The following is a 5211-nucleotide window of genomic DNA, read 5'->3' on the forward strand; positions in this document are numbered from 1 at the left end:
CACGATGTTGGTTGATGGCAGCCAAATAGGGCATCCATATGTGACCACTGGCTTGACTAAGCTATCAATGAGTTTTAGCATCGTGCTAGTGGTAAGGGCTCTCGTGTCAATAGTTCGTCTCAGAGAGAAGAATGAGCGAAGAGCTTTCTTTATCGATTGCCTGCCTGAAAGAACCGTTCAGGGAGAATTGGATTCCTAGATAGCAGTATTTTCTGACTGGTGCGATGTCCAAGTTGCCTAGTTTGAAGCCGTATATAGTATATAGTAAGCACATTTCAGTATTCGTGAGCTTGTGTTAAAGACCATCACGCTGGTTTGGTTGATATTCACAGACAGCTCCAACTTTTCAGCATAGTCATGCAAGCAATTCACAATTGAGCAGTTTCTGTAAGCTGCCCGCATCCAGCGCTAACAGTAACTTAATTGACGATGTCAATTCATGGCAGCTCGGCGCGGCACAGTAGCGCATCTCGTCGCTGTGAGAAGCCTCATTGAGTGCGCGGCGCGGCACAGTAACGCATCGCGCTACAAAGAGTACCAAGTCTGAAGTCATCCGCCCATAGGAGGTGACTTACATTTACACCGTTTAATAAAGGTACATCCAATTCCTCGATTTGTTCAAGTCTGATAGAGAGCTCGTGGATATAGAGTTTGAAGAGCTCGGGGGACATTGGATGTCCTTGTTCTGTGCCGATGGTTGATGGTTGATGGTGACGTCAATGGCTGCGGATAGCTTTTGAATTTGACCATTGTTAATGATTTGGCCCGGCGCGCGCTACTTCGTAGCTCTTGCCATCGGACATAACATTTCGAGAAGAAAGTGGCGCGCGCTTGGCGCTACTTCGAAGAAATTTAGACGAGTAACATCCGTCAACTTTTGAATCAGCTTGACTCGGGTTGAAGAGTTATTGTACATGTGGCTGATGCAATCGAAGAATTTGCCTGTTATGCCCATGTTGCCCAGCTTGAACAGGAGTGCTTCCCTGCATACGCTATCGAAAGCCTTGCGGTAGTCGACAAAGCAGGCGAAAAGTCGTTTCTTCTCTTTCTTGGTGTATTTCTCAATAATGGTATTCAAGGTGAGTAAGTGGTCGTTACATTGGGCTCCCCTCCCGAATCCAAGTTGATACGGTCGGTCCGGACAGGCTGTTTCTCTAAATTCGATCAGCCGTTTAAGGAGAAGGTTCGAGAAGAGTTTGCCGAGACAGCTCCCAATAGTAATAGCCCGATAGTTATCAGGGTTTTGCCAGTCACCCTTTTTATGGAGGGGAGTTGTGATCGAGTTGTTCCAAGTGTAAGTTCCATGCTGGAGGCAGGCATTAAAGAGTTTTACCACAACGAGTTGAAGTGTCTCATTGGAGTTTCTCAACATCTCGTTGGATATCAGGTCATCGGACACACTCTTATTGTTTTGGAGTTTTTTAGTCGCATCTTTGATCTCCTGTAAGGTAAAGTCGCGATTCAGTCCATCGACCAATTCCTTGATAGGCTGCGAATCATTGGACGTCGGAGTAGAAGTGCCATCATCCTTGGAGTGATTGTTCACGCCACACTTTCGATTGTAGAGATCGTTGAAGAATTTGTGAAAGAGGAGGTTCCTCATTTTTGTACTGTAGCCGTTTGAGCGCTGCCCAGTTAAGTTTAACCTCACCACATTCGTTCATCTTCTAGTTCATCTCGTACAGAAATTTCCCCTTTTTCGTCCTCTTGATTTTTCGGTACTCCTTTTTCTGAGAAAGTGCTGGTCACGAAGGAAGTTGCTGTGTGTGTTACTGTTGGCATTTCTATTGCAGCTCTGTTGGCTTCCCTTTTAGCATGTTTGCAGCTTTGGTCAAACCATTTTTTCTTGCTGGTGCGTTTGCCGCTTTTGGTCGTAGTAACCGAATTCGCAAGATTGTGGTATGTTGCGACTACGTCTTCATTAAGCTGTGCAGCTTCGTTTGCCGTATTCACTGGTTGATGAAGGAGGCAGTCCACACTAGCCTTGTTGCTTGTCGACTTATGCAGAACGTAACCAAATCTTTTTTACGTTCTTTGGCAGAGGTACTCATGGGAAGGTTGTTTGCTAGAAGCTCAAATTTGATCACAGTGTCCTCCAATTTGTTTATATAGTGTGTGGTCAATTTTGTTGTTTTATTGGAGCCAGAGCTCTCGCAAGTTTCGAGAAGGTCACAGAGCTTCTTTTTGCTAGCGGAGACGTTGTTGGAGCTTTTTAACCCGAGAGACGATACCAATGACACCAAGGCGCTCTTTTTGTGTGTGTTTGCTGCGTTCTTAAGAAGATCGAGTGTGATGCATCTAAATTAAAATACGATGGGGGCACTTTTGTCCAGATTAGGTTCTTCGAGAACCTTCTCATTACCATCTGTGATTTCATCGTTCAAGGGGTTTCCTGAGTCGAGGACTGCAACCTGGGAGCTGGTGACACTTATTGGGTCCTCGCTGTGTTTGATGAAAGAAGAATCAGGAGGAGGTGTAGCATCGTTTGTGATATGGAGCGCCGTTTCCTTGGTAGTTGCAGGTGGGCTGACGGCTGTTTCTTTAGCTGATACTAATGAGATTGCGTCAGCAGAGGGAGGCTGCGATTTCGTGGCTGGCATGGCAGGATTTCCGGTTCATCGTTGGCTTCTGCTATGTTTTCGACATATGGGATGATCAGGACTTGTTCGTCCCCTCCCTCGTTTTTCTTTAGCTCAGGAGAGAAATAGCAGTGTAGATGTTTGATGGACTCTGGGTGCAGGGTAACGAGGCTAAAGTTACCTAGACTGACATCGCAGACTTCGGTGGCCTCAACGGATAGGTTAAACCTGAGGGGGGTGATACTGAGGTCTCTAGGTTTTCCTATATGTAGTATGACGATTGACGAGAGGCATATTGTCATTTTTATGTGTGTTCTTCAAAGGCATCCTAGAGGTCCTGTCAAAGGAATAAATAATTCTGAGCCCGTTGAACAAGGTATTTTTGTTTGTTAAAGTTCCAACGCGGTTGCGAGCAGGGCTTTTAGAGACTTAGAGAGTTTGGCCAGGTTGGCCAGGACTGGATGTATTTGGTGGCACACCTGAAGTGAGATCGTTGTATTAGCTGGCGCGGGGACAGCGATGGCGTGTACTGCAGCAGTGTTTTTAGTGTTTGCTGCTTGCCTCTCGATCTGATTCGGGGCACTGGAGTGATTGTTGGGTCGCCGAATCCAGTGAAGTAGGCGTCTTTGGAGGGTTCTGAGCCTTTGGGTGTTGCAAGGTTGTCAGAGTGCCGATCACACGTAAAGTTGTTAAGTTTATTCTCCTTCGGTGAGTGTACTGTTATTTCTGGGATCTGGGTTGTCATTGTGGTGTTAAGTGGTGATGGGGACAGGTCGAGATTGTTGTTTGTCATAGGCGTGCCTAAGCCTTGACTGGGGCAAACTCTGTTCATGTCCTCATTGATGGTGCCGTTAGGGTTTGGACCCACAATCCAGTTTCTTGCGTATGATCCAATTATCCTGCATTATGTTTCAGACATCATGCTGGCGTTTTACTGGGCCGCGCTCAGCCTGTCATTCCGCCGAATCTCTATAATAGCCTGAGGTCCCCAGGTAAGCTGGCGTTAGGCTTGTCAATAACAACTTGGGTTGCGTTTAGCTCATCGTTACCTTTGATTTCAATCCTACAGGGAAGACTGGCCCGCTTCTTTTGTTTGGCTGTCTTACGATCTAACGTTGACTCTTTGCTGTCAAGTTCACAGCGGCTAGGGATTTTGTTTCTGGATCTGGATGGGTCCTCATCGTCCTCTTCATCGTCACCATTGCTGTTGGAACTTCCGGCTCGACCAGTTTTTTCGATACGCCGGGGGTGAAGTTTCCTTTGTTCTCTGGTACAGGAAGCAATATAGTAGCAGACAGTATAAATTTTTTTGTACTGCACAAAAACCTGACAGCTAAATGTTGGGAACTTACACAATTCACAACACCCGATCAAGTGGCCGTTAAAATCCAACTCAGCTCGACAGAACTCATTCTGGCAGCTTCATACATGGATATAAACGGACCGGTACCGCCACAAGAAACATCACCTCTAGCAAAATATGCTAATGATAACAACATCCCGCTCATTATAGGGTCGGACACGAATTCCCATCACACCCTTTGGGGGAACAAGACATGCAATACGAGGGGAGAGGAGCTACTTGACTTTCTCTCCTCCCTAGGGCTGTCATGTGTGATGTGCCAACAAAGGATCATCCCCAACCTTCCTCAACTCTCGAGGCCACAATTCAATTATCGATCTTACAATAACAAACCAGTTGGGAGGAGACCTCATTAGCAATTGGCATGTTAGTGACCTCTACTCCAACTCTGACCATCGCTATATTATGTTCGACATAACTACAGGGCCAAAGAAGGAACCCAAACAGATCCGACTAGTCAAAAACACTGACTGGGACAGATTTGATGAGATCCTATCGATTAACCCCAACCTTAACAACACACAAATCAACACTACGACCGAAATTGATCACAATATAGACATCATCAATACTGCACTTAAGGAAGCCTTCGAGGAGGCATGCCCCATTACTTACATCTCAAGTTCCGTCCGCAAACCCCCCTGGCTAACTCGAGAAGTAGAGGAAGCACAGAGGGGAATAAGACAAAAACTGATTACAGCCCGAAAAAAGAAAACTGATGCCCTGTGGCTCGCTCTTAGAGAGAGCAACAAACAATACAACAGACTTATATCCAACTCCCAGCGTAATGCCTGGAGAACTTTTTGTCAGGAAACAGAGTCTGTTAAGGAATCCGGAAGGATGAACAAGATTCTGAAATCCTGCAACGACAACAAGCACACACTAGAAGCCGTTTACAAACCAAACGGAGACATCACCAAAAATGCAGAGGAGACACTGGAGGTCATGACACAAACCCACTTCAAGGATAGTGTCACTGACCCGCCAGTGCCTCCACCTGGACCTCTACCAATCACCACCACCTTACTCAATACCATCTACAGCCCAGAAAGAATCGAGGAGGCTCTTAAATCCTTTGATCCGTTAAAAGCTGCTGGACCCGACACCCTCAAACCTATCATCATACAGAAAGCTTGGACACACATCAAAGACATCACCAGAACCATTATGACAAAAAATCATGAAACCCAACACATTCCAACTTTTTGGAAAGAATCCCTTGGAATCTTTCTCCCAAAGCCTGGAAAAACTGACTACAACCAACCAAAA

Source organism: Bolinopsis microptera, chromosome 7 (assembly GCF_026151205.1).
Source record: "Bolinopsis microptera isolate Bmic1 chromosome 7, MBARI_Bmic_1.0, whole genome shotgun sequence".
Taxonomy (NCBI): Eukaryota; Metazoa; Ctenophora; class Tentaculata; order Lobata; family Bolinopsidae; genus Bolinopsis; species Bolinopsis microptera.